Source organism: Pantherophis guttatus, chromosome 1 (genome assembly GCF_059756535.1).
Source record: "Pantherophis guttatus breed Tessera chromosome 1, ASM5975653v1, whole genome shotgun sequence".
NCBI lineage: Eukaryota > Metazoa > Chordata > Lepidosauria > Squamata > Colubridae > Pantherophis > Pantherophis guttatus.
In genome coordinates this window covers 275,698,508-275,722,974 of record NC_142063.1, presented here as the reverse complement: position 1 = coordinate 275,722,974, position 24,467 = coordinate 275,698,508, and the positions used below count along the sequence as shown (strand labels likewise).

The following is a 24,467-nucleotide window of genomic DNA, read 5'->3' as shown; positions in this document are numbered from 1 at the left end:
GTGCCGGTACCTGGCCTTGCACTCCTGCAGGTCTTCCCTCTGTTTGGAAAGCCTATGCTTGTAGTCCTCAGTGAGGTGCTTCTGCTGAGCCTCCTTCTCAGTCAGATCCAATTTGAACTGAGCTGTTTTGTAACTCTCGTGGTGACTGCTTAACTCCAACAGCTGCTTCCTGTTGGGGCCCTAAGGAGCCCGGATGGGGAGGCAAGGCATTGGCCATGCCTACCCAGTCACATGACCACGTTGCCACACCCACCCACCCGGTCATTAGGCAGATCATATTAGTGGTCTGCGGGATTTAAAATTATGAATTTCGTGATCCCTGAGGTCTGAAAGGTTGGTGACCCCTGCTCTAGACCATTTCTTTCATTCTGCTGAGTCTCATCTAGTTGCTTTTTTTTTTTTTAATTTGATTTATATGCCGCCCATCTCCGGAGACTCAGGGCGGCTTACAATGCGTTAAGCAATAGCCTTCATTCTTTTGTATATTTTATACAAAGTCAGCTTATTGCCCCCACAAACTGGGTCCTCATTTCACCTACCTTAGAAAGGATGGAAGGCTGAGTCAACCTTGAGCCTTGGAGAGATTCGAACCAGCAGAAATTGCAGGCAGCTGTGTTAATAACAGGGTGCATTAAACCACTGTACCATCAAGGCTCTTTGCAACTGGCTGTTCTAGAAGACTAGTTAAATTCTGCAACCATTTCTCAACTGATGGCCAATAGCTATAGCACCAGATGTGGTTCTTGTCCAGCCAAGCATTGTCCAACCTATGATTTTTTTTCTTTCATGTGTTCACCATTGAAAATCACCACGGCTAGTACCGCCTTTTCATCAAGATCTATCTGGCATGGCTGAACCTGCCAGTAGCTCAGCTGCCACTATAATATCTCCTGGTATCATGAGGCATACAAGCAGGGGTGAAATCCAGCAGGTTCTGGAGAACAGGTAGCGGAAATTTTGAGTAGTTCAGAGAACTGGCAAATGCCACCTCTGTCTGGCCCAGAGTGGGGTGGGAATGGAGATTTTGGAGTATCCTTCCCCTGGAGTGGAATGGGAATGGAGATTTTGCAGTATCCTTCCCTTGCCACGCCCACCAAGCCACGCCCACCAAGCCACACCACATCACACCACGCCCACCAAGACACGCCCACAGAACCGGTAGTAAAAACACTTGGATTTCACCACTGCATACAAGCCTTCTCATTGTGGCTTATTTTTGGGGAGGGGAATTCTATCTTCAATGACTTCATTCCAACCTTATGGTAATCCATTTTTAAAAAGAATTCTGATTGTTCTGAACTAGTAAATTTGCTCTCTGATTAATTGTTTAGCTTATGTCCATATTAGCAGGAAGCTAGGATCATGTCCAAGTTTGTTGTTGGCTTTGGATTCTGGCATCTTAGAAGAGGAACAAGTCAGGCACTTAGATTCATATTTAAAACTGATTTGTTAGTTACTCTGCTGGCAAGGGGGAACCAAAAGGGAGTGATGTATGGACTGACATATAGGCTAAATGAGAACACATATCACTCAAAAGTTTAGTTGCCAGAGTCTGTTCTTTCTGTATATGTGTGTACGTGTGTGTACACATGCTCATATGTCCAAATCTTTTATGATTTAATCCACAGTTGAGATGAGAAATGGGAACAATTTTTCATACTGGCTGCATTCTATAAGCTAAATCACTGAATGGCTTTTGTAAGCCAATCATCAAAAAATAAAAAATAACATTTTCAAGGCATTGAAAGGAAGATGCAAGATGTAAGGATGTTTATTTGATATGAAGAACTGCTCAGGCTTCATCCTGGACTATAGATGCATTTAGATTAACAACCAAGTTGTTCAGTAGTCAACTTTACGAGTTGACTAATTTAAGGGCAACTTTAGGATTAAAATCTGTAGGGAGCTTAAATTGATTAATCAGTCAGTCTAAAATTCTCCAGTAGAATGGATATTTATAGCCATACTTGCTCTTTTAAGCCATTAAATTTTATGGAGCTTTCTTCTAAATAGGTTTCTTAGAGTCTTTATGAAGATCTTTGTTGCATTTGAAAAAAAATATATGCAGAATTGTTTAATTTTAATAATTTAGTTTTAAAGCATGGAATACAAATTTTAAAAATTAAAAAATAAGCAGGTCTTAAGGCAATTCTGCAGCCTAAGCCTGAAAATCTTCTGTACTGGTCCTGGATGCTTCTGAAGTTAATTTAACAAATCCCAATCCAGATTGCAATGATTTGGCAACAAACCCAGTTGATCTTAACCTGGACTATGATAAATACAGGCCTTGATTGGCCATTCCCCTGCTTCTGGCCCTCCCCATCTATTCAGGAAAATGAAGCCTTATTGATTGGATTCTGTGTGGGCAAGTCCTTTTAGGGATTGTTCCCTCATTAATTCAAAAATATAGTGGGGAGACTGAGAAAAAATAGAAAGGAGAGTAGCCATAGATAAACAAGACTTAGAAGTGGGGAATCTATTGGAAACTTATTTCATAAACAGCAACTCAATCCAACCTCAGTCTGGGAAGAAAGTTGCAAATAATTCAACTCTTTATTAATCTTACATTTTCAAAGAATTTGTGTTTACTACAAGACCAGTGTTCACACCCCATGTCCGTGTTCTCTGACATTAACACAGTCCTTCCATTGTTCATTTTCCCTCTTTTTGCTATGCTGCTGCAGTGATCAAACCAAAGAGAACAAGTTATTCCTGTATTCCATTGTAGCTCCATAGGAACCTTGTAGCAAGGAAGAATTGATTGTTCAGATTCATAGTAGAAAGGAAGACCTTTCATCGAGCAGGTTATACTTTACAGAATTTTTTGTTTTTTTTTTTAAAAAGGAGGGCAACAATTGGACACAGGGGTCACAGAGTAAAAAAGGAAAGGAGAGGAGAAGGGGAAAGGGAAGGGGAAGGGAGGAAAGGAAAGGGGAAGGGAGGAAAGGAAAGGAAAGGAAAGGAAAGGAAAGGAAAGGAAAGGAAAGGAAAGGAAAGGAAAGGAAAGGAAAGGAAAGGAAAGGAAAGGAGTATATTTCACCCAGTCTCTGCATAAAACAAAACAATGTCCATTAGGAGATGTATAGGTAGGTAGTATTGGCAAAAGAGGGAGAGAAAACATAGTGAGCAAAGACACCTTGATTCCATTGTCGCCTGTGGCAATCATGAAATCAAGGGATGGGGGAGGAGCAACTGAGAACTTGCAGCCCAGAAGGAAAAGACCATTCACTAGAGCAGGGATGGGCAACTGTGGCCCTTTTACAACCTGTGGACTTCAACTCCCAGAATTCCTGAACCAGCTTGGCTGTCTCAGGAATTCTGGGAGTTGAAGTCCACAGGTTGTAAAAGGGCCACAGTTGCCCACCCCTACACTAGAGGAAAGGTGATAGGCCAAGCACTAGAGCCAATCAGAGCTGAGGATGTCACTAAAGTGTAAACACCCCAAAGAGCTTAAGACACGGGTGTCAAACTTGCCGTGCCACATTACCATCACGTGCTGCTTTGTGACATTTTTCCCATTCACAGAGCTGGGGTGGGCATGGCCTGCACATGACGCATCCGGCCCGCGGGCTGTCAGTTTGACACCCCTGGTAAGACTACTCACAATGAAAAACAATACTTTTGAAGCAGAGTTTCAAAACATGCATTGGTATATTTATGATGGACCGGGAGTGAGTGAAGGATAACATTAATTATTGCTGCATTCAGGAAATGGTAAGTGACCTTGTACTGCAAATGGAGCAACCAGAAAGTGTAGACATGGCTTTATTTAGACAGTTAATTGGCAAATAATTAGCAACTGGTATTGCTTTGTGAGGATATGCTAGCTAGAAGGAATTTAAGGAGCCCCTGCGGATTTTACTCTGGTAGTCATTGCTGACTCTAGGGGGCAGTGTTCATCTCCATTTCAAGGCCATTGAGCCAGACATTTCCATGGTCATGTGGCCAACATGACATCATGGAACACTGTTACTGTCCCACAAAAGTGGTACCTATTTATCTACTTGCATTTGCATGGGGCAAGGACAGGAGCACATTTGGTCATGTGGCACTTGGGTCTTGAACTCAGGCTGCTGGCTTTCCAGCTACAAGCCCAGCATCTTAACTGCTGAGCCACCAAGCCACCCTTAGAAGGAATTTAAGGCCACAGTAATAATACTGGAACATTCAAATTACATTTATGTTACAAGCCAATGACATTTTCTCACATGACATTACAATGCTCTCTGCATTTCTGTTTTCTATCCTAAAAGTATAAACTCCATGCTAATTACTGTCACATTACTAATCCTGTCTAAGTGTGATAAACTGTTTAAAGCAATTACCTTTTAAGCTTTGCCTTATTTTATTTTAAATGAACTGAGTATTTAAAAAGTCCATTCTTTTTAGTAGACAAAAGAGTATACTCTTTCTTTAAAGCAAGAAAAATCCCAGATGGTCTCTTGTCTAGCTTATTTTACCCAAGCAGCCATCAGGGTTTAATAAATGAATTTCTCTAAATCCATAGTGTCCATTAAAGAAACATTTAATTGGGCTGTATTATAGAAAGTCTTCTTCCCAGATTTCATAAAAATAAACACATGTTTTAATTTATCTCTGCATGAACCAACTATCAATTCAGAGAATAACATCCCATTTTATTTCTGTAATTGTTAATTTCCAAATATGAGCAATTCTTACAAATTGTTTTCCAAACCTCAAATATTTATCCCCAGTTACTGCTAATCTAGGTCTCCCAATGCCAATAGAGCAGTTAAAAATATTGCTTTGCAAATCTTCTCAGCCCCGGCCTTAAACCTGGTTCCACCCAGTTTCTCTATTGAGTGAGAGAATATTTCCTTTATAAGTAACATGATATTTTCTCTGTATTGACTGATTATAATGCCTGGGTGGTCTTTACATTTCTCATGAATAAGAGGTATGCATTTTGACCCACCCTTCCTGTTTTATTCAAAGGGCTTGATAGCAGCAGGACACAAAAAGGGTGATAAGACTTAGAGACTGTCATATTCAGTGGTGGGTTGCCCCTGGTTCAGACCGGTTCTATAGAACCGGTAGTAAAACCGGAGGGAGGCTCCGCCCACTGACTCCGACGTCATCAGAATGCTTCTGGGCATGCGGCCCCATTGCGAACCGGTAGTAAAGGTTAATAGAACCAGTAGTGGGTTCCTCCCGGTTCGGTCCGGTTCCACCGAGCTGGTAGCGGTGATGATATGACATCACCGAACCGGTTCTCCCCCCCTGCCCTCCAACCCCCCCACCCACGTTATTCTTACCTTTTATTTGGTCCCACGCCCAATCTATTGCTGCCTCCTGAGTCCCAGCTGCTGACTAGAGGGGAAAAAACTGTTTAAACTCTTGCCGGGGGCTTCAAAGGGCCGTCCTACAGCTGATCAGTGTTAAAAGCAAACAAATGAGTCGGGTCGTAAGTGCGATGACTTGGTCGTAAGTGCGAGGACCTTCCAGAAATGACTCTGACCAGCTAGCCACGCCCACCTAGTCACATGACTTCCAAGCCACACCCACAAAATAAGCCACGCCCACATAACCGGTAGTAAAAAAATTTAGAACCCACCCCTGAGTAGAATCCACCCCTGGTCACATTGTCATGCGAAACAGAATATTGGCAGTTATGCTTCACTGACTTATACAGACAATATTGTGATCTCTTAAACTGTCCAGAACATTTATACTACCATAAAAGATATCAGAGTCCTGTGTCACACACCAAATTATAGTTATTATTGCTGAAATATCTGATTGGAATAAAGAATTTAGATGAGGATCCTGGCTGAGGTTAATGAAATTGGGAAAGGCTGGTTATAATTAAAATAAGAAATGATCTTACTAAACCAGGAAGAACATTTTGCTTTAATAAGACATGCAGCAATTTAAACTTAAAATAAACCTAACAAGAAATAAAAGAAGACATGAGACAGGGATATTTTATTTGGGATGCAAAAATCTGGACAACTACTAGCAAAGAGATTTGAAAAATTGTGGCTGCTTCCTAGTGAACATTCTGCATATTGTTGGGTCCTTGGTGCTCTCTGATTTTGGTTGTTTTCTTGCAGATGTTTCATTACATAGGTAATGAAACATCTGCAAGAAAACAACCAAGCTCAAGAGCACCAAGGCTCCCTCAGTTCAACCCTAAGCTACAAATATTCTCTTCTATTGCTATTCTGAATATTCTCCTGCAAAAGACTTTGCTCTCTCTCTCTCTCTCTCTCTCTCCAAAACTGGTCTGAAAAGCACAATAACCACCATTGAGCTGTGTTCCCTCCCCATATTAATTTAATCCTCAAAGGTGCTTTTTCAAAAGGCAATGGGACTTTAAAAAAACAAAACAAAAACCTTTGAGACAACTATGGCATGGATGACTGAGAATCTCCACACACATTTAATCCTCTCTTATGATCATAAAAAGGACTATAAAAATCTATGAAAGATATGGCAGTTAACTTTTCTGAATCACAGTAATCGAAGAAACCTGGCTAACTTTGCCTTTAAGGCAGTGGTGAAATCTAAATTTGTTACTACCGGTTCTGAGGACGTGGCTTGGTGGAGGGGTAATGTGACTGGGTGGGCGTGGCCATTTTTTTTTTAATTTTAAAACCATTTTTTCTACAACCTCTTTGGGTTTTTTTCTTTTAAATGCCTCTGATGATCCAAGCTAAGTTGCCTGATCGGCAGAGACTTTTTTTCTTTTAAATGCCTCTGAAGATCCAAGCTGAGTTGCCTGATTGTTAGAGGCATTTAAAAGGAAAAAAGTTTTCCTTCTTTTAAAAGCCTTTGATGATCCCAGCTGAGCCGCGCGATCATCAGAGGCTTTTTTTTTAACTTTTGAAAGCAATTTTTCGGCCAAAGAGGTTGTAGAAAAAATGCTTTTAAAAGTAAAAAAAAAAGCCTCTGATGATTGTGCGGCTCAGCTGGGCATGGGGGGGGGACAGGAATTATTGCTACTGGTTCTCCGAACCACCCACCTCCATCGCTACCGGATCGGGCGATCCGGTCCAAACCGGGAGCATTTCACCCCTGGTTTAAGGTCTGTTGATGTGTAAATCCGAATACACATGACCATGAATAAGTGTAGATTCACAGTAGTTCTCCCAATAGTAATATCCATTAAGTGGCGAGATGATTGGTGGGAAACACTGTTTGTGAAGACTGGTTGCTAGAGGTTTCCTTTAAAAAAAAAAAATCAACATAAATATAATCTGCAAAATATTTGTTGCCTGTAATTTATTAAGGATTATACGCCTGACAAAACTAAGATCTTTTAAGACTTTCTGCTTGGCTTGTTTCCCAGTCTAATGATGACAGAGTTTGCAGAAAAGAAAACAAGTTTACATGCCACTAAAAAAAAAAATCACACCCTTTACAATGAACAAACTTTGCTGCCTAGATTTAAACGAGTATGGCGGATATAGAAAACACCAGATGGGTTGTGTCCAGTAAATGACCTTTCATCTTCCTTCCACTCCTTCTAGTTTAAAAGTGTTTCACAACACTGAATGTTTTCTTTTAATTTCCACCATCTCTGGGAACAATCTGTGTCTCCTGTGCTGTTCTTTTAAAAAAAAGAAAAGCAAGAAAAGGCATCTCGGGATCATAAAAGAGAGATCTGAAACAACTAATGTTTTTTAAATTGTATATTCAATAAAATTATTTTTTTTAAAAAAGATGAATCAGAATTCTATGTAACCTGGAATACATTTTATAAATGGCTAGAGAAAAGGAGGAATGTAAGGATAGAGAATTAGAAACAGAGTGAAGAAAAGGGGAGAAAAATAAATAAAATAATATAAGAAATATTAGATGGGATTAAATTGGATTTGAATAGATACGAAAGGAATATGTATGTAACTGAAGTGTGATTGAATGTACAAAAAGTATATATGGAATATGCATGATGGTATATTGTAATATACATGAAAGAAAAAGTGTTAGAGAAGTATGTACCAGACAAGTCGCACCAAGTCTAATGTTTTTAAATTTATTTATTTAATTATTGGTTCGATTTATATGCAGCCCTTCTCTGGAGACTCAGGGAGGCTTACAATGCGTTAAGCAACAGCCTTCATACTTTTTGTATATACCTGCTTAGTAGGGCTTTCGGGGCCCCCTAACCGGTGTTCTTTTTTATACAAAGTCAGCTTATTGCCCCCACAATCCGGGTCCTCATTTTACCTACCTTGGAAGGATGGAAGGCTGAGTCAACCTTGAGCCTGGTGAGATTTGAACTCACAGTAATTGCAGGCAGCTAAGTACTACTTTAACAGCACTTTAGTCCCCTGCACCACCAAGGCTCCTTGGTGAATATAAATTGTATATTCAATAAAATTATTTTTTTAAAAGAGAAAGAGAGAGAGAGAGAGATCTGAAACAGTTTGTCAATATACACAGATCCTTTCACTGAATTGCCAGTGAATTTTGGGAGGCCATTAAAAATAAAAACCCTGAAAACACAGACTATCAACTGTGCCAACAGAAGGGTATTTTCTAGTAAGAAGAGCAGAATGGTATCATCTTTTCATTCCCTGACACTGCATATTAACCAAGCTGAGGAAGCAACATGAGGTTGTTGACCCAGAGGAACACAAAGTTTCCCACAGGAGGGAAAGATAAAAAGTTGCTATGGAGGCATTCTTGCTTCACTTGGTTCCAATCATCCCTGCGCCATGCAAGACACCCTTTGTTCTCCTCTAGGAACACATGGAACTAACAGAATAACAGGGTTAGAAGGGACCTTGGAGTTAGGGTGGCGCAGTGGTTAGAGTGCAGTACTGCAGCTACTTCAGCGGACTGCTAGTTCAGCAGATGAAGTGAGTGTGACTGGGACGGTCATATGACTGACTCAGTTTGGGCTGGTAAAGAGGCGGCGGCGGTTTGGGCCGGCAAAGAGGCAGTGGCAGCAGGCTGTTTGTGCTGGCAAAGAGGGGAGGCCGGGGCAAAGGCAGGCAAGTGGGCTGGGCTGTGGGGGTCATGTGGTCGAGGCAAGTGAACTAGTGAGCGAGGGAGCCAGACAGCAGCAGCTGCTATGCCACGGCCAAGGTGGGTGGGGCAAGATAAGGAGTGACAGGGAGGGGCGGGCGGGATGCAATTAGGCAATTCTCTGAACTGCGCAAAAATTTAACAACCGGTTCGCCTGAACTGATCCGAACCGGCTGAATCCCACCTCTGGGATTGAAGCTGGAGAAGAAGATGAAGGTCCAAGATTACCTTTTTGTTACCTCTCATTATTAGAATGAATTTTAAAAAACACCTGGCACCCCTTTTTAAAAAAATCTATTAAAAATGTTATAACAACAACAAAAAAAAAAAAAACCTTGGGAAATGCCACAGACTGGATTATTGTTCTACAAACAACAACAAAAAACAACAACCCTCTTCTGATATTTGTTTACCCTTTCAAATACCCATGAATCCAAGCCACTCACAGTTCAGGGGGGCGCACAACTTTTCGGATAATCAGTAAAGAAAATACAGTAAAACTTTCTTTTCCCCAAGCTTGTTAAGCTCACTTACATTAGTATATGAAACTTTGTGGAAAGTGATCGGATGATTACCCTTGGTATTAGCAATGCTGTATTCTGTTCTGGTGACCCAAACAGCTTTAAGTAAAATGCTGACAAACTGGAAGAGCATCAACTCCGACAGATGGATCTGAAGGTATCCAGCAGATTTCTTGAGAATGAGCCATTTTATGAGTATTAGAGACCGCAGTCAGTTGAGGACTGCCCAGTAAGAGTTGTTGAGCAAAGACTTGAAACCAAGCATCCGCAGTTCAGTTCTGATACTGCATCTGCTACCTTGTGCTGGCTGTATGTGAGACGTGAAAATGTCTATTTATATGTACATTCGATGTGGGAAGATGCTGATATGAAGCAGTGTCCAGCTCGCTGTTGCATGATTGCACTAATTCAGGTGATCCCAGCCAGTCCCACTGTTAAGAACAATCAGTTAATATGATTAAAATTGGCACAGCCACTCTAAGACGATCTGGATGGAGCTTACCACCTGGCCTAATGCCCTTAAAAAGTTTCAGTTTTTAATTCCAAAATCCTATATGAATTGAATCTCAGCTAGCATGAAGGGAAGGATTAGGAGAACCATTCTGGCAGCACATTTGGAGTCTCTTGAAGCTTACTACTTGACTTAGTTGAAGTGGGTTTATCAGAAAGGAGCAGTTCAGAGAGAGCTTAATCTTTAGGGAGGGTAAGTCTTAAATTCTATGTTTATATTCTTGTTCCTGTACATATACTGTATGTCTGGTTATTGCTGAATATCTATTAGTAGCCTCCTCCAATCTGATGCCTTTCAGATGTGCCACAAGTCTACTCCCACAATTCTCACGCTGTCTTGGAATTATGGAGGCTGGCATCCAATCTTTGGAGGGCATCAGCTTGAAGAATCTTCATTCAATAGAGAGAAGCCTGACAAAAGCTGCTGCATTTTCTCATACTTCTGACTGAGAACATTACAGGGGTGAAATCCAGCAGGTTCTGACATGTTCTGGAGAACCGGTAGCGGAAATTTTGAGTAGTTCAGAGAACCGGTAGCAGAAATTTTGAGTAGTTCAGAGAACCGATAGCAGAAATTTTGAGTAGTTCAGAGAACTGGTAGCGGAAGTTTTGAGTAGTTTGGAGAACCGGTAGCAGAAATTTTGAGTAGTTTGGAGAACCGGTAGCAGAAATTTTGAGTAGTTCAGAGAACTGGTAGTGGAAGTTTTGAGTAGTTCGGAGAACCGGTAGCGGAAATTTTGAGTAGTTTGGAGAACTGGTAGCAGAAATTTTAAGTATTTTGGAGAACCGGCAAATGCCAGTTCTTCGGGGTGGGAATGGAGATTTTGCAGTATCCTTCCCCTGCCATGCCCACCAAGTCACGCCCACCAAGCCAAAACCACATCCACCAAGCCACGCCCACAGAACCGGTAGTAAAAAAAATTGGATTTCACCACTGGAATGTTACTATCTTCTTCTCCCTTGTGGTTGTATCAGAATGAAGTATGTTCCTTACCAGGCATGAAAATAAAATTCTCTTGTTTGACCAATTGCTCCTGTGTCATTTTGATGGAGGGATAAGAAGGGAATTGGCATTGGGCTTTAAGAGCTGCTGACAAGTTGCATTGAATTTAACTTCTGTACTCTTGTTAGCCTCTTAGCAACAGCAAATGTCATTCATAATATCTGAACCATAGTTTGCTCCATAATTTAGCCCTGTAGCCAGTCTGAAATGGGACAATCCAAACTCAGCAAATTAAATTTATAAAGTGTGTGTGTGTGTTTGTTTGTGTGTAAGAAATAGGCATACATTCCAATTCTACAGTTCAGTCCTGATTTGCAAATTCAGAAATGTGCAAGCTTGCACAATTAGGATTGGTTTGCTTTTAATGCTAATGTGACTTTGAAATAATTAGTCATTGCTATAAAAGCAGAAATTATTTAAAAGTTTAAGGTATTTTTAAAAGTTTTATTGAATTATCCTCAGCAAATGTAATCCAATGTCCAGGCTACCAATTTATTACTGCAGGTTTCTGTTTTTCTCTGTGTCAGTTTTGACTGGCATTTTATTTAGGTGGGAGTAATTTTGCTAGCGGTTACAAGAACTCTAGCTAAGGGGGGGGGAAATCCACTAATTCTATTTCTGTAGGATTACAAGGATCAAACTAGATAAGATATAATAAAATCTGCCCAGGATCTTGTAAGTTGCAGCAGATGGTAGAATGCACCCTGGTTGGTACAAGATCTTGGAAACTAAGTTTTCCCTGGTTAGTACTTGTGGGGGGGATGGGGACCCCTAGGAACTCTAGGGTAAAACTGGACAGTCAAGGAGCACTTTGGAAGATGACAAGCCAAGCTCTAATTTTGTCAAGAAAATGTCATAGATGTAATTACTAAAGCTAATAGAAGAGTATTTTTACCTTCTTAATGGTTTTGTATAATCAGGATTGTTTAATAGGTTTGCTATTTGATTTGGATATTGGAAAACAACAAGTCTGAACAGAGCCTGAGGATATGCTTGTGTTTTGAGGGTTTGCAGAATTTTTTTTTCAGTTGTCACTCTTATCAACATGCACTATTCAAAGATTCACACACAACACAACTGCACACACATTCCATTATCACCATGCATATACATAGTCATTTATACATTCCTTTGACTTCTGAACTTTTCTACTAAATGATCACAGGTTTGGCAAAAAAAAAAAAGTTGTTTTCTGGAGAAGTTCAGAAAGAACAGAAAAATCAAGCAGTTACAACTGAAAGACTGATAAAGGCCCAAAATGGGTAAAATTAAATTTTGCGACAGTTAGCAGAAACATTTAAACGTGTACTTCAAACTCTCATAGTAATACAACATCATCTTTTAAGGTAGGCTATTGTTATTATTAAATAACTAATGTTATTATTATGATGATGCCTGTTGGGTCCATATGGAGTGAGACTGATGTGTCTGTGTGACTTTGATAGAGATCTTTAGAATTGCTGGTTCATACTAGTTTTCTCAGTAAAAACCTGATGAACTTGAGTGTGTTGTTTTATTTTTTTAAGGCAACAGCTTCTGGGAAGTGAAGGACTGCCCCGCCAGTCATTTGCTGAAACCTCTGAGGTTTTCCTCAAACCCCCCTCAGATATCTGAGGGTCTGGCTAGAGTTTGAGTGCAAAGCTTGGACTCCAATTGCTTCAAATACTTCCTCTGTTCATGCAGTTTTCAGCTGGACGCCAAAGAACGGAGGGAAAAACTCGTAACATGCCAATTATCCTGGCCTCAAAACCGCAAATGATGGTGCACAGCTGTTGGCAAAAGGAAATGTGGTTCCAAATATTTAATAGCTAATTGCCTAAACTTTGTCAAGATCGTCTGCTGAATCTGTTTTCTATTTGCTCTGGATTTCTAGTTAATTTTTATTCCAAAGAAGGGGCAAAACAATATGGGTGTTTTTGTGTGTGAGAGAGAGACTTTATTAAAGTTATTATACTCACCTAATTTGCTTCAATATTTTCATACATAATCCAGAGGAGATTCATTACAGATGATGCCCCTTCCATTTTAATCGCAAGGTACTTTTGGTGCAGGAAACCTGTGTGGGTGTGCATGCACCCATCTAGAAAAAGCAATTTGCTGAGCAATTTGGTTGTCTGTGCGTGTGCTAGCATAGTTACATTTATTGCAAGATGTGAACAATTTGCCTTTTCAGTTCCTTAATTTTGTTTTCAAACCTCATTTTAACCAGAGTTTTGTTTTAAATATGCAGTCAATGCTGCAAATTGACATGCAGTTCCTGAAGCCTTTGCCATACTGCGTGGATTGCAGTGCAACATCTGTGTGTGTGTGTGTGTGTGTGTGTGTGTGTGTGTGTGTGTGAGAGAGAGAGAGAGAGAGAGAGAGAGAGAGAGAGAGAGAGAGAGAGAGAGAGAGAGAGAGAGAGACTAGAATTAATGATGACTTCCCCATTTGGAAATCTTTTATGGGGAAAAGAGTTGTGTAGTGTAGTGAAACAAAAATGCAAAAATATCTTTTAGATATGAACTGGAGAAGGAAGCATTGCATTGCTTTTGAAATAATTTATTGCATATAATATGATACTGGCTTTTATTATATTGTGTACAATTGTTTTAATCAATCTTTGAGAAAATGTCTGGAAAAATAACATCAGAATAAGAAGTACTGTTATGGAGAAAAGGGAGGCTCCCAATTTCTGATTAAGCTCCTTATTTTTAGAATCTGTCTTTAGTTTGACATACATATATATCAGAGGTGGTATTCAGCAGGTTCTGACCAGTTCTGGAGAACCAATAGTGGAAATTTTGAGTAGTTCGGAGAACTGGTAAATACCACCTCTGACTGGCCCCGCCCTCATCTATTCTCTGCTTCCTGAGTCCCAGCCGATCGGGAAGAAATGGGGATTTTGCAGTAACCTTCCCCTGGAGTGGAGAGGGAATGGAGATTTTACAGTATCTTGATCTTGCCACGCCCACCAAGCCACACCCACCAAGCCACGCCCACAGAACCAGTAGTAAAAAAATTTGAGTCCCACCATTGATACATATGATATATATGTACATCACATTATTCCCTTGGAATGCAATGTAGAGAAGCCTCCTTATTGTGCACCCTAGGCAACATGAGTTTCTCATGGCTAAATAGTTTACACATTCTGGCTACTGGACCTCACAAGGATCTCCTAGCAAGAAGCAGTAGCATGAGTACCGAAAAAATAAAAATAACGGTTAATGCTGTATTCTGTAATGTCATATGAAATAAATAAATAAAATTATTCCCTTTTGCCCTAAAGCAATGTTACACAAAGTACAGAAAAGAAACAAGAAATAGCAATCTAAAGAAATTAATGGCATGCAATAAGAAAAAGAAAGGAAATATTGCTAACTCTAGTTTATGCCAGCATCATTCCCTACATTCACCATTCCTTTCTACTGTAGCAAACCATCCTTGCTTCTAACATGCCCATATACAACTTCATTTATTGCCTTATTTAAGCTTCTCACCTGTCTCTTTCAAGAAATCCATCCAAGCTCAATTTTGTGGGTTTTCCTTTATGTATTTGTTTTACAATTAGATTCTTATTCATTCTTTCTGAATGACTAAACCATCTCAGTGTGCTTCTTTTTTTATTGCTCTTTCACTTTTGTACTTATATAAGAAAGCAAGATGAAAGAACTGTCTAAGGCACAATGACTTAGTTTTTTTTGACAAACATTAATTCCTTGCAACACACAATATCTTACCCACTAACTTTCTCCAGCATTCTCCAGGAGAATTCTGGGAGTTGAAGTCCATGCATCTTAGAGTAGAGCAGTTGAGAAACACTGCCATACTCAAGGGTAGCAAGGAGTTCCCTACCCGGTTGCTGGATGGGTATGGCCATGGTGGGTGTGGCCTAGTCTGCCTCCTGCACCACAGCAGAGGGTGGCGTTTTTGCCCTCCCCGGGCTCCAGAGACTTTCCTCAAGCCTCCGGGAGGGCGGAAACGGCCTCCCCAGGCTCCAGAGGCCCGTTTGTCACCCTCCCCGAGCCTCTGTGTGTGCCCTGCACTTACTTGCATCCAAAACGGGCTGCGTGGGGACTCCTGGGAGGGAAGGGGCGGGGTGGGTGGGGCCAGCCAGGAGGTTCTCTGAAGTGCACAGAATCTTAACTAGAGGTTCTCCCGAACCCCTGCAAACCCCCAGCAGCCCACCCCTGCGTACAACTATTCCTCACACATTGAACTATATAAGTATTAAACAATAATTGGGACATCACATCACATCCTTGACTTACTCTCTACTCAGGGTTGAATATCCACTGTGCATTCCATTTATTCTCATATTCATTTCATTTCATTATACGCTGTTCTTACCACATTCACCAATCAGCTACTAATTCTAAATTCATGTAAGTTATTCCACAGTTCAATTCACATTATGATACAGTATAACTCAACAGTACTAGTGAATTTTCTTACTCATATTCATGTGAGTAATTTCTCAACTGCTAGAAAGCAAAAATCAGATCTCTGCACTCATTACCCAGGATAAAGCTGCACTGTTTTCCAAAATTTTGCTTGTCACCTCCTATACTACTTTTTTTTAGAATTCTGCCAAACCTTTTCCCAGGCTCACTTAAAAACCAATCTCTTTAGTTTTTGCTTTCAGTCTTGCTATTTTTCTTTTTTCATAAGGAAATAATAATTGTATTATTTCATTTATTAGGCAAAGATGCACTGTTCATATACATATTAAACAAGTTGCACAGCTACTCCAGAGACAAATTTCACCCATATTTTAACATTTCTCTTATTTACGCCATTTATACCACCAACCTTAGAATTTTTTGACATTTTCATGGCATTTTCATCATTTTTCCTGTGTAGTATTTCTTTCAATTTCACCTTTCAATATATTCCCAATATATCCTCTATCATTCCCATATAAATTTCTAAGATATTCCTTCCAGTATTCCCTCACTTCAGTTACCTCCCAATAATTTCAGTCATTATATTCCACTCATTCTGCTGAAAGCCCCTTATTTGGTTCTTTTCATCCTCCTTCAAAACATTTTTTAACAATTCTATTAAAATCTCTGCATTTTCTCTGCCTGTTTTAACCTTAACCACTCCTTGTGCTCTTCAATTACATTGTTTGCTACCATTTTTTCTTCTATATGCACCATATTTTCTCTTATCCCAAATTTTGGTAGGAATCTTTCTGTTATATGCATTTTTCTCATTCATTCTCACTCTTTCATTTCATCATTCTACCGTACATCTTTTTACATGCTGTCCATTAACATATCTTCACATACTCCTGTCATATTCTCTAGTATAGCAATAGCGCTTAGACTTATATACCACTTTACAATGCTTTGCAGCCCTCTCTAAACGGTTTACAGAGTCAGCATTTTGCCCCCAACAATTTGGGTCCTCATTTTACCCACTTCGGAAGACTGAGTCAACCTTGAGCCTGGTGATATTTGAACTGCCAAATTGCAGGCAGCCAGCAGCCAGCAGAAATAGCCTGCAGTACTGCACTCTAACCACTGTGCCACCGTAGCTCATATCACTATTTTTTTCTTTCAAGCAACTTCCACATCAACATTCCTTGTGTAGCGGAGGGGTGGGGGGAAGGGAATAAAAGGTGGGCTTGGGAGGAAGGGGAGGAGAGAGTGGAAGTGCAAGAGAAGGAAGGGCGGGCTTGGCTAGAAAAAGAGAAAAAAAGCTGGAAGGTGAGGGATAAAGGGAGAAAAGGAGAGATAAGGGAATAGGCTAGCAGAGGTTTCTGTGGGCCAAGCCTGAGGGAAATAAGGGGTTAGGATAGGAGAGGCTTCTGTGGGGCAAGCCTGAGGGAGAGAAGAGAGTAGGATAGAGGAGGCTTCTGTGGGGCAAGCTGAGGAATCCATGAAGGAGCAGAGGCAGTGGAAGGAGAGCTGAGCAGGCAATTCAAGAGAGGGAGAGAGGAGAGATAGAGAAAGGAAGAAGGACTGACCAGCCACATGAATACCATCTCACCACGTGACCTGCCTACTGAGAGGAGACTGACCACCATGACGCTACATGACCCAGGCCAGTAGAGGTGCCTGAGCAAGGGACTAGTGTGGACCGGTGGCCATACCAAAAAGGGCCAGGAGAACTCAGACTCCAGCGGCCCCAACGGGGGTAGCACTACATTTACATCTGGTATCCATTAATTCTATTGGGAAATATTTTTTATACAAAATTTCTACGTTCTCTTCCTATAGTCATTCTACTTTAATTTTTTTTTTCCTCATGAGCATTTTCTCCACGTTCCATTCCTGACATATCAAAAAACTACCCATAGTGAGAACCTCTCCTTGCTAATGTATGATTCGCTAAATCTTTCCACATTTTATCATAAGCAATCAAATCTATTGTATTTTAAATGTATAGCCATTCTTTGGTATACATTCCAATAGATGTATGTTTAAACCACATGTTCAAAACAAGCCAACCCTTTTCTAAGCAGATATTCACCCAATGGATACTATTTTCATTCATTGTTGGGTCTTAGAGTAGCCTAAACATTTTTAGGTACTCTCTCATTTTGTTCTCACTCATCCATTCAGGTCACCTAACACAATATTTTCTGACCACCCTGAAATTATATTCATTCAGAACATTGCACATTTTCTCTTAAAATTCACCCTTGGTATTTCTGTTATTACTATTCACTGAAGCAGAACATGCAGCTGTCACCAACCTCTAGATTTCTGCTTCGATATGTACCTGCAAATGTAGACGATATTAATTTATACTTTTTGATATACATCTCAACCTTTCATTCATACAGTTCCAATTCCCCATATATATTCATTCAATTCCATGTAATCAAATCATCCTCATTCAGATTTACAACATTCTTTCTCTTTTAGTTCTTCTAGTTGTACAGACACCCAGCATATTTATGTTTCGATCATGTTAGTTCATGTCCTTTAACTTTTACTCCTGTTACATTTCAACATGCAATTGTCCATAAGACATGGTTGACACCAGATGGGCCCATTGATATTGACCCCTGCTGTGCATCATTTCTTTGGGCAGTCAAGGCTTTTCCTAGTTTTACATCAATGGAACGGTATTATTACTACACGTCAAATTACGGATCAGCAAGAAAAGTCTTTTAAAGTCATTAACCTTTTATTTGACTGAATTCTTCCATGCCTTAGTGGAAATAATGTTAAGAATCCATGATCTCATGGATTCCACAGGTTACTGCTAGTAGGTGAGGCAAGTTTTCTTTTTTTTACCTTCTAGCAAATTGTTTTCATGCCTAAAGATGTTGATTTTCTCTTTTGAAAATAAATGCATGATCAAAACTAGGGGTGAGACAGTACCTAAACATGCCGTCTATTTAGCAAATTATTTTCACCCCTCTAACATTGCAAGAAAACAATTTGAAATTTGTTAGAGCAGGTGTCCCTAACACTACAATGCAAATGACCAGCTGTCTGCAAGGAATATACAGTAAATCCTTCCATTCTCCACTATCTGGTCAGAGCTGAAGAAGCTTCTTGGATGAGAAGCGAAACGTCTTCAAAGGAAAAACAAACAAACAAGAAAGTCCAGTTGCTTCCTGAAAAAGCATCTTTGGCACAACCATGACTTGGATGACTAAGAATCTCTACAGACTTTTAACTACAATCAGCACTGCAAATTTGTGAGTTGAATCCTTAAAGGAGATGTGCACTTGGCCTTTTTTTTTTTTTTTTTTTTTGTAATCGCTGCTGCCAGTGACACAAGTATCAGTAAAAATGTCGCCCAGGGGTTTTTCGCATTTTCTTGTTGCATTCAAGCGAAGCTGGGAATAGAAAGTCCTTTGGGTAGTATTTAAACTGTCACCTCCTTTGAGAAGCCTCTGTAAGTATAACAAAGCTCTTTCTTGTCTCTCTTTACTTTACAAGAGGCAGATTTTTTTTTTCTTCTTTAGCAAAAGAAAATAAGTTTTGTAGGTTTGGTACTGATATAGAGCACACTATCCTGTGAATATATTTACAATACTCATTTAAAAACTTGTTTTTGGCTGTATCTGGTGTAATCTAATGCTCTGTGTGTGCATGTTTATGTGTTGTGAATGAGTGTGCATGTGCACTTGCACAAGGATAGTTTTAAGTTCATTTATGTGGAAATGAACCAGTCTTTAAAGAGTCAATTGCACATATGGCAAATTTGGATATTTTTATTCAAACTACATAATTCTAGTAACTGTATGTTACTTCACTTCTCCCTTTGAGTAAATCAAATACCCAGAAGTTGTGTTCATTTAGTCATCCAGCTTTACTTTGTTTCTTAGCCTATGGATATTTGAAACTTTCAAATAGCATTTTCAGTCAGCTTTAAACAAAACTGTGAAAAACTATCCAGCTTTTAGCTTTCAAATATAAAATGTATTATAAGGATCATTTTTCAGACTCTATAGGTTTATAATTTATATTTGGATACATCAATTATTTGATTAGAATTTATTTGGTTTCCTTGGAGCTTGAAATATTGTTTTGTGCTTTTTCTTTTTTTAATATGAGTTTTAAACTTCAAAGTTTACCTTTGCAGCTGGATAAACCCCAGCTTTTGCATGACAGTAACAGTGGGTCATCTTTGTCAAACTTCCAAATAGTTCAGTTCCTTGACATCTTTGGAAAATAAAGGCTATTTTCTGTCCCATTTCAGTGACAGAAAAATGTGAGATCATTATGCACTTTTGGATGTAGCTACATTACCTTGTTCTGCCTCTGCCTACTAGCTGTATTTGTTGTTCTAATTTAGCAATTTAGCATGATGGGGACTGGCAATTTGGTCACTAAATGATACAAATCATGTGATTGAGGCTGTGTTTATGATTTTATTTCAGCTTTCCTTTTTCTTCCCTCTCCAACCCTTTGGAATGTTCATTCCAGAACTGCAATAATTAGCAAGAAGGTAATTAATGTGTGTATTTACATTCATTGGAGAAGAAGGGATTACAAGAGAGTAAACAGACACAATGGGAAATGCACACAGAAAGCAATGTGCTAGTGCCAGCTAGCTGCCTAGTGTGAGGCTCCTAGCCCCCAACTGCTTAGGAAGCAAAAAAAAAACCTTTAGTGTAAACTGATTAGGGTCTTGTCAGTTATAGGCAGCAGCTGAGAGCTGGCTAATTAAGGTCACAGAGCTGAGCTTGTCAACTTGGCCTTAGTACTGTGGAGAAAAGAGGCAATCTCTCTAGGGGAGGGACAGAATTAAAAAGAAAACAACAAATTATAATGGTGAACAGATGATTGGGAGAGATACTGCAAGGATCATGAAATTATTTTTTCAACACTGTTGTAACTTCAATTGGTTGCTGCATAGAGTAGATGGTAAGCAAGGTCTACCTGTAAAGATTTGCTATTTAATAAATAATAATAATAATAATAATAATAATAATAATAATAATAATAACAACAACAACAACAACAACAACAACAACAACAACTTTATTGTCATTACACATGCATACAGAGAATATCCATACAACGAAATTCACTTAACACCCAAAGACCAGGTCCAACACACATAACAATCCCCAAACACCCCACCACCCACCACAAATTCCCCACCCCTAAACCACCCAAACATCCACACAACAGACCAAGCAATGCTGTCCAACAGCTCACTGATGGTGGCCCATTTTTGCTTGCTGCAGATAGGATCTGTTCATATGGCTCTCTAGAATGATGCCTTGGTAAATTAAAACCTTTTCCTTTCTTCAGGGCAATTGATTGGCTATGTTGTGAATGGATGGGGTTAAATGGCCTCCAAGCCTTCTGAGCAACATTGAGCTTTACCCATTGATTAGAGTTTTCATAATTGCTGAAGGAATGTCACATTGAAGTAAATTTGGGAAAAGGTCTGCTCCAGAAGGGGAAAAATTTATCCAGAAATAATGAAACTCCAGAAGATCAAGAAAAGAAATAGGAAGAGGATAAGTAATGGAAATCCACTATCCAGGCTTTTGCCCTGTCACTAATTTCTTGCTTTGTTTTTTAGGAAAATACCGCTGCAATTCTATAATCACTGGAAAATCTGTGTTTCCCAGGGTTATTCAATGCAATTTTTTAAATAGCCATTCTATCTTCTCTTCTTTAATCTTATGTACAAAGTGGACATTTGCTTATACAAATTGATACAATAAATTTGGCCTGCTAGATTCGTCTTTGCTATATTTTCTCACTCTTCTGATATAGGAGAAGGAGTAGCACAACCTGGGGGGGGGGAGTTAAAAGAAAGATCAGCCTAGAATTCTTACATAGTAACAAGCAAACTAAGTCTAGCCTCCCTTGAATTCCATTGATGCTTTTCTAAACCCAAGCAGGTACCTGTCAATTGAGAAGATTCCTATGCATAAGCATGATTAGCAATAAATCAGTTTAATTGGACTTTCACTGTGTGGACCTGATCTTTCACCACCTGACATCTTCACAATCAATAATGGAATTTGAGGGGGATGTTTTAAGGATAACCTGTAGTTCCATTGCTGGTAGAACATGTTGTCTGAGTACAAAGTTAGCAGCACTTTTTGCTGATCTGTAGAAAGGTGAATTTCTCATGAGTAGTGTTAAGAGTTTTACTATGAAACACATGTCAGAGACTTTTAAAAAGTGTAGGTATCAAAAAGATGAAATTGTTCTTTTCTTATGTAAAAAGTAGGACAGGTTAAATAAAAAATGCATTGGGACTACTTAATTTCATTTCTTCTTTAGATGACATCCCTGTAGTTTTGAGTGATAATTGCTGACATATGTTTGCTTAATACAATCTCATTAGTGTAATATTAAATGAATAAGTATGGATGGAAACTGAAGGTGTTAATGGCACTTTAATTGTTACAGGGCTGCAGCGGAGATCATATGGTAAGGCATGTGGTATTCATATTAATACCTAATTATATTCTTTATGGTCATTATAGTTAGAATGATTATCAAATGAAGTATAATATGATGGGGACTGTTGAGTTAAATTATCTTGTGTATATCGAAAGTTTCATTCCAGGTATTTTACTGTACAATTAAATCTTTTAAAAATGAGGTTAGAGCCACCACCATATTTTGTGATAAAGAGTTCCACATGCACTGTGTGAAGGCGCTTTCTTTTGTTGTTGTTGTTGTTGTTGTTGTTGTTGTTGTTGTTGTTGTTTTGTCTTTATTTTCACCTTGGTTACAACAGATAATCAAGAAAAAGAAACATTTTTTATGGTTCTCTCTGTTTAAAAATCATATTTTCTTGCTACTTATCTTTTTTCCCATTGTGGTTTCTTCTGAGTGTATCGACACAACCATCCCAGAACTCTAACAACATGAAAAATGATTTGGATGTTAGGTTAGACTGAGCCTTTATTGTTCCACAGAGACTCTTTTTTTATCTTTCATAGTAGGAGATTTCAAGAGTGCAGAAAGATATTTGAGAATGTGCTGTCTACTGTTGTAAAAAATTACCATCTGTGTCCTTGGCCTGATGAAGATACTGTGGAATCAGCTTGTTAAAATAATAACATTGAATCATGCTGCAGTATAATTTGAGCATAATATTTAGCTTAAGATATTTAGCCCGCAGATACCATTTGTGCTGACGTAAAAAGAGGACACTAAAAACATAATACTTCATAGGAATAGCTTATAGTTTTACTGTTATTAAAGCAGCCTCATTTTTTTGCTTTCAAACAGTTTTTTCAACATATCTTTACCTTTGCATCAACCAGGTGATGTCCAGAAAGTAATGGGGTTGCTTGTTGTTGGGGTTCAGACTCAATAATCAGCCATGTCCAATAGCAACAGCAATAGCACTAGACTTATATACCGCTTTACAGTGCTTTGCAGCCCTCTCTAAGCAGTTTACAGAGTCAGCATATTGCCCCCAACAATTTGGGTCCTCATTTTACCCACCTCGAAAGGATGGAAGGCTGAGTCAACCTTGAGCCTGGTGAGATTTGAACTGCCAAATTGCAGGTAGCCGGCAGTCAGCAGAAGAACCTTGCAGTACTGCACTCTAACCACTGCGCCACCGTGGCTCAATGCAACAAACACATGAACATAACAGAACGTGGTTTTTCTTTCCATATGTCCTTATTTTTCTTTACGCAGTCACTTCTATATCATATAGAACTGATCCCCAAGCAGCAAATAATATCCCTTTGAAATAAAGGTTATCACAGTTATTAGGCAATTGAAGCAGAAATCCTCATTAGCACTTCCTAATACCATGGTCATCTGTTCAATACAGTCACTTCATTTTATCTAATGTTTGTTTTATAAGACTTAACATTATTCTAATATTTCTTACGTTTCTGCCTTATGTCTCTGTCCTCTACTTTCTATTGTATATTTTAGGTTTAAGCTTCAAATTCCTTATCTGTCCTAATCCCCACTACAACCAACACCTACTTGCCTCCTCTTAATATTTTTCAATGTAACTTGCACTAAATTTGGTTGCACTTCTTCACTGATTGAGTGCTTTCATTTTGGCTTTATTCATTTGATATTTTCTTCAAATCCCCAATGTCTTTGCCTAGGGATTTGTCCTTGCTGAAGTGCATCAGCTGAATATATTAATGAATTTTAAATCTAGCTTTGAGTATGTTTTGTCCATTCTACAATAGCTCAGGATGATGTGACAAACTGTTTCATAAAGAAATAATCTACAGCTCCTTGAAAAATGAAATCCTCTATTATGTGTCCAATTATGAAACTAAATCCATAGAAATCGCAGCTGAAATCTCTCCAATGTAATTCAATCATCATCATAACATTTAACTGGAAATTTAAAGCATTTTATACAATCCAAGTGCCTTTATTCTTTCAACACCATCAAAGCATAATCTGTCTATTCTACAGTACCTACCAGGTGGGATAAATGTCTTCCATCCTATAGAGGATTGTAAAACACTATTAAAAAGCAACCAAATCTGAACAATGCATTTCTCATATTTTTTTATTTCAGGTTGTGTCTGTTGATCTATTTTGAATATTCTAAAGATAAGTATGAGAGCTAGTTTGGTGTACAGAGAATAAAGCTAACTGGGTGACCTTAGGCCAATCATTCTCTCTCAGTCCTAGGAAGGAGGCAGTGGCCAAGTCACTTCTAAAATCTTGCCAAAAAGGCTACAGGGACTTGTCCAAGCAGTCACCAGGAGTCAGGACTGACTCAAAGGACACCTCCCACAACGGGGGTGGGGGTGGAAAAACAAGGGTATCTCTGAGGTAATTTACAAAATGAACATTTTGAGCTCAGCAATTTCTCACGAATGAAACAACTTCTATCTGGAACATGATAATACCTTAGCATTAAATTAACATTCTTAACTTACAGTATTTAAAGAGGATATCCCAAAGAAATAATATTTAGCAATTATAACTGGAAAGAATACCCTACTCTTATCTCTCCCTTAGGTTACTACTAGAGTTGAACTGAAAATAAGGTGGTAGGTTAGAAGAGTGATG

The 24,467-nt window shown here is 39.1% G+C and overlaps 1 long non-coding RNA gene across 1 annotated transcript; it reads right to left on the bottom strand.

Annotated features, from left to right (window-relative positions):
* Window positions 1-7,871: 7,871 nt before the first annotated feature.
* Window positions 7,872-14,604, bottom strand: LOC148116860 (uncharacterized). The gene is made up of 3 exons (XR_015731450.1): window positions 14,514-14,604; window positions 12,990-13,111; window positions 7,872-9,949 (listed from the first exon to the last, which is right to left on the bottom strand). It is a non-coding gene; the product is annotated as an uncharacterized LOC148116860 (long non-coding RNA).
* Window positions 14,605-24,467: the final 9,863 nt, after the last annotated feature.